Raw genomic sequence first — 14,477 nt, 5'->3', positions numbered from 1 at the left:
AGCTTTAGAATTGTCGGCCTGCATCAGTAGTTACGCGCAAAGTGTAACCGTACCGTGACAGCCACGTGGCAACAAATGCTTCCGCCACTGTTTCGGCTGTGATTACTTGCAGATGCATTGCCTAAGGCCACCTTGAGTACCGGTCGGCAGCTCTAAGGAGGCACCTGAACCCTTGCAATGGGGCATGAGTCCCCACCAAGTTTAAGTGCACGTGATCGAAATTGTTATTTGGTGGTCGAAACGGCTGCACCGCTGAACGTGTGTTCGAGTCATTTTCACGGCTTGACAGATTTGGCAGCTTCTGGCCCAGCTTCGTTCACCTCTGTTGATCCCTGGCCAAAGGAAGTCACCTGTAATAACACTCTGTGTAGCTCTGATGCTGGGATCGCTTAGCCCGTGCAGTGATTCGAATATTAGCCGCCCAAACGGATGGGGAATGAAGGCAAAGAGCTACCTGCGATGTGTCGCATGTGACCATGGTTGTTTGCAGGGAAGCGGCATCTCCGCAAATTGGACCGACGAGCCTTTTTTTATTATATGATATTTAGGAGACCTCGCCTTTAATTGGCGCCGGCTACACATTTTGACATCGGGATTTAAAAAAAAATATCTTAACGAAAATAGTGACATCATAATAACACAAATTTCAGAAACATAAGTACGCACTATAACTGAAAGAGAACTCCAAATCATAACAGCACAAGGTGCAGTCAAGTAAGTAGACTAATTCCAAACTAAAACAAAAGTAAACTCAGGAACACAACAACACAGAGTCCAGTCACACGTGTGCACTAAACAAGAAGTCCGGTCACTTAGCTAGACTAAAGTAAGAGCACATAAGAAATCACGGATTAGAGTCTTATAAAGTTACGAAAATCAAGGCATCGGACTGGCCAAAGTCAGGTAAAATAAAAACAAACAATGCACTAGCACATTTAAACACTCTATTCAATACTTTCCAAGAATATCGCTCGCTTCTAGAAATCTTCGAAGGGCCAGTAACGCTCATCTTTGCAATGAGTAGGTTGGCCAAAGACCTAAGATCTTCCTAAGGCTGAAGGGCCTGCGATCTAATGCCAATAAATGAATTGCTATACGTTGTCTGCGTGTGTCGTGTCGCGGACATTCTAGCAGAAGATGTTGTACATCTTTATCAGCGTGGCGACAAGTGCATTCCGCACTATCAGCTCTTAACATTTTATGTAGAGAAACATGCGTTTGTCCAGCTGCCTTACCTCATGCAGCATTGCCTGAGATATTGCAGCGGCCAGGTATCCATTGGAACGTTATTGTGTCATTTTCTTCGCTTGTTTTGGTGAGTTCCATAAATGTCTCGTTAACTAACACCGTGTTTCGTAAATTGCAGATGTTACTATGAAGCGAAGAAAAAGCAGCCTGCGAGCCACAAAGAATGACCCATTGTTCCCCTTTTTGCATTCAATTTATGTAGCGTACCAAAGACGATATTGCAAAAAGCTCCGCTGTTGTTGATGACGTCGTGGAAGATAGTTTAAACGTTTCTGGCTTGGTTCCATTCTGGAATGACAACGGCAGCTGTAGAAGAATTTCCTTGGCAAGGACCATTTGTATACGCTTGAATATAGCCAGGGTGTCGGAAGTATATGTGGTATAACGCCAGTTATTGTGCTGCTAGCATAAACATATCTCGTTTGCGAATAATTCCCTCAAACGAAAGTTCAATTTTCGGAGGTACAAGTCGCCATGGAGGATAAGAAATATCTGAGAACCGAAATTCGTGGTGTGGTAGTACACCTTTGTGCACCTCAATCACCTAATTGATGTTCGACCTGTCTCTCTCAATTAGTGCGCATGCTAGTGGGCGCCTTGTGTAGTGTAATGACGGAAGTGGTGTCGACAGTTTTAAACCGTCTTCATAACAGGAAATGGAGGATGACGTGCCTCTGCAATTACTAAGGAACTTGAGGTTGCTCGAGGAACGCCTTACCATACCCTAAGGCTCTTAGCTATTAATTGTTGGAGTCTCTATTCATATTTCATTTCATTTATTGAACCCTCAGGGCCAAAGGCATTAAAGAGGGGAGTGGTTACAAAACAGAAATACATAAATAAATACAATGCATATTACAGAACAAGTATTATCATCTTCCTGTTATACAATGTTAGCTAGTGCAGAACGAAAACGCTGGTTATCAATTATGTCAACGATATCTGCGGGAAGGCGGTACCATTCGCGTGATGTGCAAGGCAAGAAAGACTGAAATGCAGTTTTAGTGTTACATGTTTCAATGCCAACTTTGTGACGATGGTCAATGCGATTTGACACGTATCCGGGGGACGAAATGAGGGGATCGCGTAGCATGGGGTGATGGTATAGTTTATGAAAAAGGCTCAAACGAATTGTCTGCCCGCGGGATGCTAGAAGAGGTAAAGAAAGATTAGCTTTCATGCTTGTTACACTTGCGATATGAACGGGAGATTCCATGCAACACACTTGAAAAATATGCTATCTTTTGCTTTATAAGTGCAATATGTACTTTTAGTAAAGGTGAAACCGACCCTCCCCATGTCGTGCCTTCTACGCGCGGAACAACATTTATTAATGAGTTTATTGTTCTTCGATGGTTTTAATGAGAGAATTCCAAGAAAGTTGACTGTCTAGTATAGCCAAAAGAAATTTGCGTTGGCTAACTATGTCTAAAGGTTCTCCCTAAAAGCACAGCTGAAAATCCTGTAGGTGTCCTCTGGTGAAAGGCAACACAGCCGTCTCACTCTAAGACAGTTCCATGCCTCTTTCATTTAAGAATTTGGGCACAATGTTTAGGTCTTCCTGCAAAGTTGATTGAAGCAGGCTGGTACTTGAACCGGAGGCCCAAAATGCAAACATCATCGGCACATATAGAGTAATGTAGTGCAGGTGCAAATCTCCGCGGTAAATCCGCCATCAAACAAATAAAGACGAACGGGCTTATGACACTGCCTTGTGGGACTCCTTGAATAATTATATGAGATGAACTTTTTCCTTCACTTGTTTGTATAAATATTGACCTGCCTTTCAAGAAGTTGGATTTCCGACATAGCGCTCTTCGAGAAACTCCCAGTTCTAGCAGGCTACATAATATATGAGCATGGATGACTGTGTAGAAGGCTCGTTTAATGTTTGGAAAAACCGCTGCTGTGACATTTCCCCTCGGTTTTTCGTGTTAAACATACGTAACGATATCTAAAATTGCATCCATGGAGCATCATCGCCTTCGCAATCCTGTTATGGGATTGGGAACTACTTCTGTTTGCACACACCACCGTTTTAGCCTAGTGACGATCATTTTCTCAGTGACCTTCCATAAGCAGCTTGTCGAACTCACAGGACAAAAAGATTCAAGCGAAAGAGGTGTTTCACCAGGCTTCAATATAGGCATCACACGTGCCATTTTCCAAGAGTCAGGGGTACGCTCGTTTATCCAGAAGTCATTGAGTCCAAAAGTGCCAATCGACCATTAGGTCCCGTGTTTTACAACATACCGTATGCAATGAAATCTGCACCTGCAGCAGTTTTTTCTTACAGGACGCAAGCGCACATTTTTGCTTTATCATAGAGAATTCGTAGTCTAATTGTACATGCTGTAGCTGAAAAGACGCAAGAATTCTTTCTTTTGCCATTTCAACCGAACATTGAAACTCAGCACTAGTATAGATACGCTTGTTCTAGTTACACCTTTACAGAATTCCTTAGCAATCACTAATTCTGAAGTATTCTTGTCTTTTGCGAGAACACGAAATGGTTGTGTTTGAACAACAGGGCCGCTTAATGCACGAATAGTCATCCGTACTCGTGGAACTGGTGTCAAGGGTGACAACGTATTGCAAAATTCGTGCCATCTTTTTTTGCCTAATCTTTGCAATCGTCTCCGCATTACTGAGTGGACTTGCTGCAAATTTCTATGTGTTTCTATCTTTATACTCCAGCGCTAACCTCTTTCTACTGTTCCTCTTACAGCCCTAAAATGTTCATATTCTCCATCAACTGTTGCGTAGTCGTCAAGAATGGGCAGTTGTTTTGTACACATTTTCAATATTTCTTGTATCGAGGATGTCACTTTTTCTACGTCAGCCTCACAATCCACTACACTATACAAGTGTTGACAAAAGAGCTACCAGATTTTTCTATCAATGTATCTACGTTTCGCAGTACTTTTTAAACATGGATGTGAAATAAGAATTGGGTAATGATCGCTTCCACGAGTTTCTGCATCTGTTGTCCACCCAGCGTCGGTGACAAGACCATTAGAGCACAGTGTTACGTCTATGCAGCTGGCGTAACGATATCCGCGCATAAATATGACAGATCCATCATTGAACGATATTCCTACAGGCATCACAGTGATTACTCCCCCATGTTACGTTGTATGCGTTAAAGTCCCCCCGCCATATGATAATGTTTGATCCTTTGATGCTAGAGTTAGTGAGTAAAGACTTTATTTGAAAACGAGGTATTGACGGATGGCCTTGTTTTTAGGCAGCCACGAGCCCCTCGGCCCGGGCGGCTTCTTCAGCTCTCTTGATGACCTTGGCCTGCAGGTCAGGCTCGGAGCTGAGCAACACGGCCTCCCACTGCTCAGTATTACTGATTTCCTTATCTGTGTCATTTTCCGCTGGGCACTACCACACAATATGGAACAGATCCGCTTTTTCCTTACAATGGTTACATGTATTAGGGTATTGGTCCGGGTAGTAGTAGTGATAGGCTGCGGGGTTGGGCTAGGTGTTCGTCTGAAGTCGTCTCCAAGCTACTTGTCGCTTGTTAAGCGATTTCTATGCTGGAAGGTACACTGCCCTGGCTAACCTGTAGTGCTGATTTATTTCCTGATAACTGACCATGCGATCCCTCTCTGATCCTAGCGTGAGCCATCCGAGTGCTCGGTTGGCGAGTCCTCGAGTGGCGGTGTGGGCGGCATCGTTGCCGGGTAGAGAGGAGTGTGCTGATGCCCAAATGATCTGGATTGGTCGTGGGTGTTGGCTGGTGTCTAGTATGTGTTTTACGGTAGCCGAGACCCAACCTTTCGCGAAATTGCGTACTGCTGCTCTGGAATCGCTAATATTGTAAGCAGAATGTGTGGATGCTATTGCCACAGCGATAGCCGCCTCTTCCGCTGTTTCAGAGCTTCTCGTGCCGATTCAACCTCCAGCGCGTACTTCACCTGAGGAGTCCACCACTGCAAGGGACATACATTTGAGTTCTATGTATTCTGCTGCATCGACATAGATTACGTCTTTGTAGGCGTGGAATTTCTGATGTAGGGCGTTGGACCACTCGGCTCTCTTTTCCTTGTGGAATTCGCGGTGCATGTTGTTAGGGAGTGGATTAATTTTGAGATGGCGCCTCTGACCGTGTGGAATGTCTGCTTTGTTGCTTTGCATCGACTCGTACTTGATGCCGAGATTCTGGAGGATGTTTCGCCCTGCGGCACTCTGAGCGAGCCTTTCGTATTGAGATATAAGGTCCGCTTCCACAAGTTCCTCGAGGGTGTTGTGCACACCTAGGGCTAGCAATTTAGCTTTGGCCGTTCTTATAGGTAGCCCAAGTGCCTGTTTATACGCCCTCCGAATAATTCCCTCCATTTTTTCTCTCTCAGACGCTTTGAGGCAGGGGTACGGGGTAACATAAGTGATAGCAGCTGAGCACGGAGGCTTGTAGCAGCCTCATGAGTTTGGCTTCTTTCATGCCAGAGTGTCGGTTGGGAATTCTTGAGATGAGTCGCATCGTCTCTTGAACGCATGCTTCTAGTTTATGAATTGTGTTGCCGTTGCGCCCGTGAGCTTGCATGAAGAGGCCGAGTACACGGATGGTGGTCACCACCGGGATCGCGCGTCCTCCGACTCGCACAATGAATTCTGGGGGTGATGCAGTGTCGGATTTGCGATTTGTAGGGACTCTGAGTAGGACGAGTTCTGATTTTTTCGGGGAGGAGGCGAGGCCTTTGTCAGTCACGTACTTTTTAACTTTGTCTACAGCTTGCAGTAGCGTAGTTCTAAATCTCCACCGGTACCTTTAACCACCAACGGGGTGATGTCGTGGGCATACAGACCGTGGTGTAGATCTGGAATTTGATTAAGTTGTTCCAGTAATCGAATCACTGCTAAATAAAAGAGGAAGGCGGACAAGACTGATCCGTCCGGTGTGCCACGACTTCCAAGAGGTATCTTGTCCGATTGTAGTTATCCTATTCTTAGTTCCGCTGTGCGGTGTTTGAGGAATGTTTGATGTAGTTGTAGGTCCACTGGCCTACAACTAGGTACTGCAGATTCTGCAGTATAGCATGATGCGCCACGTTGTTGAAGGCCTTTGTAAGATCAAGGCGCTGGACAGCCCGGGTACCATTCTTGGATATATGGTCCAGAACTTGAAGTTTAAGGTGAAGCATGACGTCTTACGTGGAAAGTTTTGGATGAAAGTCAATTATGGAGTTCGGGTATAGGTTGTTGTGCTCCGCAAAATTGTGGAGGTGGTTAAGTATGACGTGCTCCCGGAGTTTTCCTTAGCACGAGGTCAGAGAGATCGGGCGTAAGTTCTCGAGCTGTAGTAGCTTAGCATGTTTACGTATGAATAATACTTGTGCATGCTTCCATTGCGAGAGAATAGAACCTGTTTCCCAACAGCGGTTGAAGTGCTGTGTTAGGGCAGTGATAGATGCGTCGTCTAGATTTTGGAGAGTCTTATTTGTTATGCCATCGGGGCCTGGTGTAGATTCAGTTCGGAGTTTCAGCAAGACGGCTCGTACTTCAGCCTCTAGAATGGATGCCTCTGGGTTAAGATTCTCCGGACCAGCGTACGGCTTCTGGGGGACTCGTGCATTTATGCCTATGTACCAAGTTCTGAGCTCTGTCAGGAGCTCGTCGTTCGTGCCGTGGTATTGGTGAGTGATCTTATTGAAGTATTTCCTCTGCTCAGATTTACTCTTATCCGGGTGCATAAGATATCGGAGGAGATTCCACGTTTTGGCTAGACCGAGTTGTCCCTGCATGCTGTCGCATACCATCCCCTACTGGTGTTTCTGTATATGTTAGCGTATTCCTCGATTTCTATGTTGATTTGCGCGATGCGCAAGCGGAGTGTACAGTTTAGTTTATTCTTTTTGCAGCCGGTTTGCATGCTCTTTTTGGCTTCCCGCAAGTGTAGGATGCGGCTATCCACCTCGACCAGACCATCGTCTTCAGGGATTCCCCTCGTCGCGCGTTTCACGCATTCTATGAGATCCCCGATCAAGGCCTCGAGATCGTTTATATGCTCGGTGGCGGTTGTCTTCTGAATCTGGCGGAAGCGGTCACATTCCGTGAGCGAGACTCGTTTGCTTTACTTTCGAAATGCACGCGCCGGAACGTGGATTTCTATGATTTAATGATCGCTACTGAGGCTTTCCCCGGTATTAGTCCAATCCTACTTGCCTATGTTTTTGATGAGAGTTAGGTCGGGAGTGGTGTCAACACTGGCACTATTCCCAATACGGGGGGTGTCTGGGGGTCTGTGATGAGAGTCAGTCCCTGTTGTTTGGCTTCTAGCCAAAGATTACTACCTTTGACTACCTCTGTGCGGTATCCCCGTGCCTTGTCGGGGGCGATAAAGCCACCTTATAATAATATGGCATTTTATTGGGAGATTCTGAGAGCCTGCCTGAATAGAGTTCCGAATTTGTGGCGTCGGCACTTTGGGCTACTATAGACATTAAGGACGAATATGCTTACATCCTCCTTATGTTTAGGGATGAGTTCAATAAAGACGTGGTCTATGTCGACATCTTCAATATCATGTTTTATGAGATTTTTGTGTACTATAAGAGCAGTGGTGGAATCTGACCCAGAAGCATTTTAGGATTTGTACCCTGCCAATTTTGCGTGGCCTCCCGTCTCATCTTGAAGGGCAATGACATCCGGGGCCCCCTTGCCCCGAACGAACTGCTAAAGGTTTCCCCGTTTGCGGCGAAACCCACGGCAGTTCCACTGCCAGATCTTGTAGTTAGCAGTTTGAGCCATTTTGAGGTGGCGGGGGTTCAGCGATCGGTTTGGAGATTTCGGATAGGTATGGGTGGTCATAGGGTTTGGATGCCACGCCCTTAAGGGATCCGGAGGCCGTGGATGTGAATCTCGAACGACTTTGGCTTCGGTCGCGGCTACCCGAGACTCTAGGTTTGTGCTTCTGGTTTCCAGAGCGTCTAGACGTGCGCTTATTTGTTGCTAGTGGGCACCATTCTCCTGGTGTTGCTGAAGCATCTGGTTGGCGAGTTCAGTAATCATATGTTCTAGTCTTTTGAATTTTTGGGATATGTCTGAAAAGTTGTCTCTATGATCTTCTGCCTTACGTTTCTGTGGTGGTGCTGTGGTGTTGTGTGAAGGCTGAGACGGTGGGGTCGGGCGAGGCGACGGACTTACCTCCTGTTTTTTTTTTTTTGTAGTAGGGTGATTTCTACCGGCTGCTTAGTGATTTCGGTTCTCTGTTGTTCTAATAACTGCCTCATTTGTTGGAGCTCTGCCTCGAGAGCCTGCATCTTAGGATACTGAGCATTGGGAGAAGAGGCCATGTTAGCCCAGCTCACCTGTGGAGCGCTGTAAGTCGGCGTCGTTCATCTCCCGGAACTCGACCAGTTCGGCGACGACCCGTCGGAGTCGGTGGCGCTCGGAGCTGAGCTTAGTCTCGGGCAAGATCGAGATCGGCTCCAGCTGCTCGATCCTCTGGGAAAAAGCTTGTACTAGCTTCTTGGCTGTTCGGCATCGATCGGCGTTCTCGCAATCTACTTCGCCTGCCCTCGTTGGGGTGGTTCTGTTCTTCCATCGAGAGTTTTTGCCACTGTTGTTGTCGGATGATGTAGGCGATTTGGAAACGCTTCTTGCATTGCTTTGAGACGGAGAGATGGTTGCCGTTGCCGATAGCGCACACTAGTTCACAGTCGTGGTCCGTTGGCGGGTTTTGCTTGCCGCCCCCGATACAACATCTTTAGTTCGGGGTGGGGCACACATCGTCCCGTCGGCCGACTTTTCGGCAGATTCCGCACACTTCGATCTTCTTCTTGTACAGAAGACATCGGCACGTAGTATTTCGGTAGTTGATGTAGTGTGGTACTTCTTCACCTTGAAAAATAATGATAACTGAGGACGCCTTGCCCATGCGCCTTGCGTGCAGGACCTGGGGGGTATTCCGCGCCAAACCTCTAATAATGAATGAATGCATGAATGTTTGATTTTTAATTGCACAAGGGCCAAGAATGGCCCAAGAGCGCCATGTCCATGGTAATGAGTTCGCAGTATACTTAATGAGTTCTGTGAAGTTGGAGTGATGTGGCTGTAAATGGGCCTTAAAAATAGTCGCTCTAAAGTACGTAAAATCTGTATAATAAGATTATGGCGATGGCGTATGACGTGCGCTATGAACATTAAGATTCAGTTAAAGAGAATGATACGATGTGTAAAAATATATCAGGTTATAGGATTGGCTAGAGCACTACTGCTTCCGTAGAGCCCTTGAATCACAAGAGTCTTGAGGCATGTAATATGCAACACAATTATCGCAGCGCCATCCTCTGGAACGAGCATGCTCTTCAAGTTTAATGGGCTTATGACATGTAGAACAACATCATTTGAGAAATTGAGGACTGCCTTGACGTTAAAAAGCGGTTCTCTGCCAGGAAACATAGCCTGGTGAAGAAGAATGTAGTAACGGTATGCAAGAGGAAAATGTTTCTTTCTCTCCGCTTCGCCTTTTCAGCACTCCAGGAGAACATGGAGGACGCTAAGCCTCTCCTCGCATCTACCACAGGATGGAGGGTCATTTCCGGTGATTAGAAAAGTATGGGTGCCTGATGTTTGTCCTATTCTGAGACGACAGAATAGGACATCTGTTTGGCGTGATTTTGTTACAGAAGGCCAGAATCCTAACTGTGGCTTTATCACGTGGAGCTTATTATTTGTTTCCGCGTCCCGCAGGCGTTGCCAGTGGTTCCGTAGTTTCCTCCGTAAAAAGGGCTTCAGATCTGTGACAGGGACTGCAGTGGTGGGATTAACAGAATGCGACGCCACTGACGTGGCCATCTGGTCCGCCAGAACATTACCTTCGATGCCCCTATGACCTGGCACCCAGCATATGATGACATGCTGGTTACCTATATACGCTTTACACAGAACAAAATAGAGTTCATTAATTACCGGATTTTTGTGGTTACAGAATGACCATCAAAGCCTTCACAACGCTAAGGGAATCCGTATATATAACTGATTTCTGGAGTTTTGAGTTCCTGATATGCTTCACAGCCGACAATAGTGCGTAGGCCTCAGCCGTAAAGATACTAGTTTCCGGATGCAGTACACCGGATTCCGCGAAGGATGGACGGACGGCTACATAGCACACCCCGTCATGTGACTTTGATGTGTCTGTGTAGAACTCCGTGCAGGAGTGTTTGTACTGGAGTTCCCGGAAAGGCATTTGGATTTCAATCTCTGGAGCGTGCTCTGTAACTTGAGTGAAAGATATATCGCATTGTATCAGCTGCCACTCCCAAGAAGGTAGCAGCTTGGCTGGATGCATTAGACGAAGCTCGAAGAGCTTCGCCTAATGCATCCTAAGCTCCCTCACACGCAGCTCCCTCACACGCAGCGAGAAAGACCGTCTTACGGAGGGACGATTGTGAAAGAGTGTAGCATATGTCATATCGTTAACGGTATTAAAACACGGATGTTGAGGATTAGAGTGGACTTTCAGAAAATATGTTTGGCTGATGTATGTTCTCTGCAGATAAAGTGACCACTCATTTGATTCTACATATAAACTTTCAATGGGACTTGTTCTGAAAGCGCCCGTGGCTAAGCGGATACCTAGATGGTGAACAGGGTCTATCATCTTTAGCGCGCTCGGGGCGGCAGAATAATAGATCACGGCACCATAATCAGGTCGTGACCGAATCAGGCTCTTATATAGATTTATTAAGAACTTCCTGTCACTACCCCACGTAGTTATCGATAGAAGTTTCATTAGGTTCATTGTTTTCAGACATTTTTCTTTAGGATGTTTAATGTGTAGGATGAACGTGAGTCTATCGTCAACTATAACACCTAGAAATTTTTGCTCCTTGTTTACAGGTATCTGTTGTCCACACAGTTCTAAGCAAGGATCCGGAACCAGGCCTCTCTTTCTTGAAAACAAAACACAAGAACACTTGTGAGGATTGATTTTAAGTCCATTTTTCTTTGCCCACATTGACACCTTGTTCAAACGATGCTGTACCTGTCTCTCGCACACTGCGAGGTTACAGGAATTGAAACGTATTTGAATGTCGTCCACGTAGACAGAATACAAAATGGCCGGTGGTAAGGAAGCACGAAGTGTGGTCATCTTAACAATAAAGAGTGTGCAACTGAGCACGCCTCCCTGGGGTACACCAGTTTCTTGTGTAGAAGGACGGGACGGCACATTGCCGACTTTTACCCGGAACGTACGGTTGGACAAGTAGCTTTTTATTAGGTTTAGCATATTACCATGAATGCCCTTTTCTGACAAATCTCTCAAGATCCCGTAGCGCCAGTTTGTATCGTACGCCTTCTCGATATCGAGGAATATCGGTACAAAAAACCGTTTGTGTACAAACGCATCACGGATATTTCCTTCAATACGTACAAGATGGTCGGTTGTGGAGCGCCCTTCTCGGAAGCCGCACTGATAGGGCTCAAGCATTTTGTTCAGTTCAAGGAAATGGATGAGTCACCGATTTATCATTTCTTCAAATACCTTACAAATGAAAATTACGAGGGCTATCGGGCGGTAACTTGCCACTGAGAAAGGGTCTTTGTCTCGTTTCAAAACACGGACTACAATGGCTTCTTTCCATGCGGTTGGAAGGTACCCTGCATCCCATATATTGTTGAAAAGTGTAAGTAGTGTAACTTGCGTATCATTGTATAAGTTTTTGAGCATTCATACATGATTCTATCAGATTCCGGTGCAGAGCTCTTGCATGCGCTCAAGGCAGCTCTCAACTCTGCAATACTGAAAAGACGGTTGAACGGTTGATTCTGCCGACACTTTCATATGAGTGGCTTGCATTCAAAAGAAAGGCTTTTGAATAATTGGTGGAACTTGACACCCTCTCAATGTGCTCCCCAAGTGAGCCCGCCTGATCAAGCAGGGTATCGCCTTCTGTGTTTACAAGAGGGAGTGAATATGTTTGTCGTCCTTTTATCATTTTATCCTATTCACCCTGTTCCAGTCTTTGGCCTCATCTGTGTAAGAGTTGATACCCGATAAAAACTTCTGTCAACTCTCTCTTCTGGCCTGTCGGCGGGTTCTCCTGGCTTGATACTTTACTCTTTGAAGTTAATAGGATTCTCTGCAGTGGGAGAGGCGCGTAACGATCCCCACGCTTAGTTCTGTTTCCTACGGGCGATCCTACATGCGTTGATCCACCACGGTACACGTCGTTTGCATGCCAAACCACTTACTTCGGATATGCATTTTGATGCGGCATCTATTAAAAATGCTGTAAAATACTCCACAGCAGCATCAATTTCTAAAGAAGACGTCTCAGCCCATGAGATGCTAGTGAGAGTTCGAAATTGCTCCCAGTCGGCTGTATCTATCTTCCACCTAGGAGCTTGTGGAGGATATTCATTTTCTTTAGATGTTCTTAGCAGTATGGGGAAGTGGTCGCTCCCGTAATGATTGTTCGTAACTTCCCATTCGAGTTCGGGCAGTATAGACGGGGAAACTATACTAAGATCTATTGATGAAATGGTTCTGTTTGCAAGAGAGTAATATGTGGGTTCCTTCTTATTCAGCAGGCACGCACCAGAAGAAAAAACGAACTGTTCAACAAGACGACCTCGCGCATCTATACAAGAACCACCCCACAGGCAGCTGTGAGCATTGAAATCGCCAAGAACAACATAACGTTCTGGGAATTCATCTATAAAGGACTGAAATTCATGTTTGGTTAAGTTGTAGTGTGGGCGTATGTAAAGCGGGCAAATGGTGATGAGTTTTTTAGAAGGACAACTCGAACCGCCACTGCTTCAAGGGCCGTTTGTAGGTGTAAAGGTTAACAGGCTATACTACCTCTACGCCACCGCTATACACAGCGGTGGCGTAGAGGTAGAACACGCGCCTCGCGTGCAAGAGGCCAGTGGTGCGAATCCCGGTGCCGCGCAATTTTCTATCGGATTAAAAAAAAATCCGCGTGTTGATAAAACTGCATAAACAGGCCTGGAGTGTGGCCTGATCCCGGTGACCAGAACCGGTAAAGCACTCCCTCACCAGAGCAGGATTGGCCACCATGGTGGAGTACTTGGCCACAACCTCCTATATGAATACAATAATCAAACCCCGGCCCTCAGACCCCAGCAGCTGCGAAGGAACTGACCATGGCGGCGGTCAGACCTGCGACGCAGCAGAGGGTGCTCAGAATCCCTGGCTCCGGACAGGCCGCCATTGGTATACGAACCTGGCAACGTTTAACGCTAGAACGTTATCCAGTGAGGCGAGTCTAGCAGTGCTTTTGGAGGAATTAGAGGGCAGTAAATGGGATATAATAGGGCTCAGTGAAGTTAGGAGGCCAAAAGAAGTATATACAGTGCTAAAAAGCGGGCACGTCCTGTGCTACCGGGGCTTAGCGGGGAGACGAGAACTAGGTGTCGGATTCCTGATTAATAAGAATATAGCTGGTAACATACAGGAAATCTATAGCATTAACGAGAGGGTGGCAGGTCTTGTTCTGAAACTTAATAAGAGCTAGGAAATGAAGGTTGCACAGGTCTACGCCCCTACATCCAGTCATGATGACCCAGAAGTCGAAAGCTTCTATGAAGACGTGGAATCGGCGGTGGGTAAAGCCAAAATAAAATACACTATACTGATGGGAAACTTCAATGCCAAGGTAGGCAAGAAGCAGGCTAGAGAGAAGGCAGTGGGTAATATGGCGTAGACACTAGGAATAGCAGGGGAGAGTTATTAGTAGAGTTTGCGGAACAGAAGAATATGCGGATAATGAATACCTTCTTCCGCCAGCGGGATAGCCGAAAGTGGACGTGGAGGAGCCCGAACGGCGAGGCTAGAAATGAAATAGACTTCATACTCAGCGCTAACCCTGGCATCATACAATATGTGGACGTGCTCAGCAAGGTGCGCTGCAGTGACCATAGGATGGTAAGAACTCGAATTAGCCTAGACCTGAGGAGGGAACGGAAGAAACTTCTACATAAGAAGCCGATCAATGAGTTAGCGCTAAGAGGGAAAATAGAGGAATTCCAGATCAAGCTACAGAACAGGTATTCAGCTTTAACTCAGGAAGAGGACCTTAGTGTTGAAGCAATGAATGACAATCTTGTGGGCATCACTAAGGGGTGTGCAATAGAAGTCGGTGGTAACTCCGTTAGACAGAATACCAGTAAGCTATCGCAGGAGACGAAAGATCTGAGCAAGAAACGCCAATGTATCAAAGCCTCTAAACCTACACCTAGAATAGAAC

Source organism: Dermacentor andersoni, chromosome 8 (genome assembly GCF_023375885.2).
Source record: "Dermacentor andersoni chromosome 8, qqDerAnde1_hic_scaffold, whole genome shotgun sequence".
Classification (NCBI taxonomy): Eukaryota; Metazoa; Arthropoda; class Arachnida; order Ixodida; family Ixodidae; genus Dermacentor; species Dermacentor andersoni.
Note: the sequence above shows the minus strand (reverse complement) of the source record.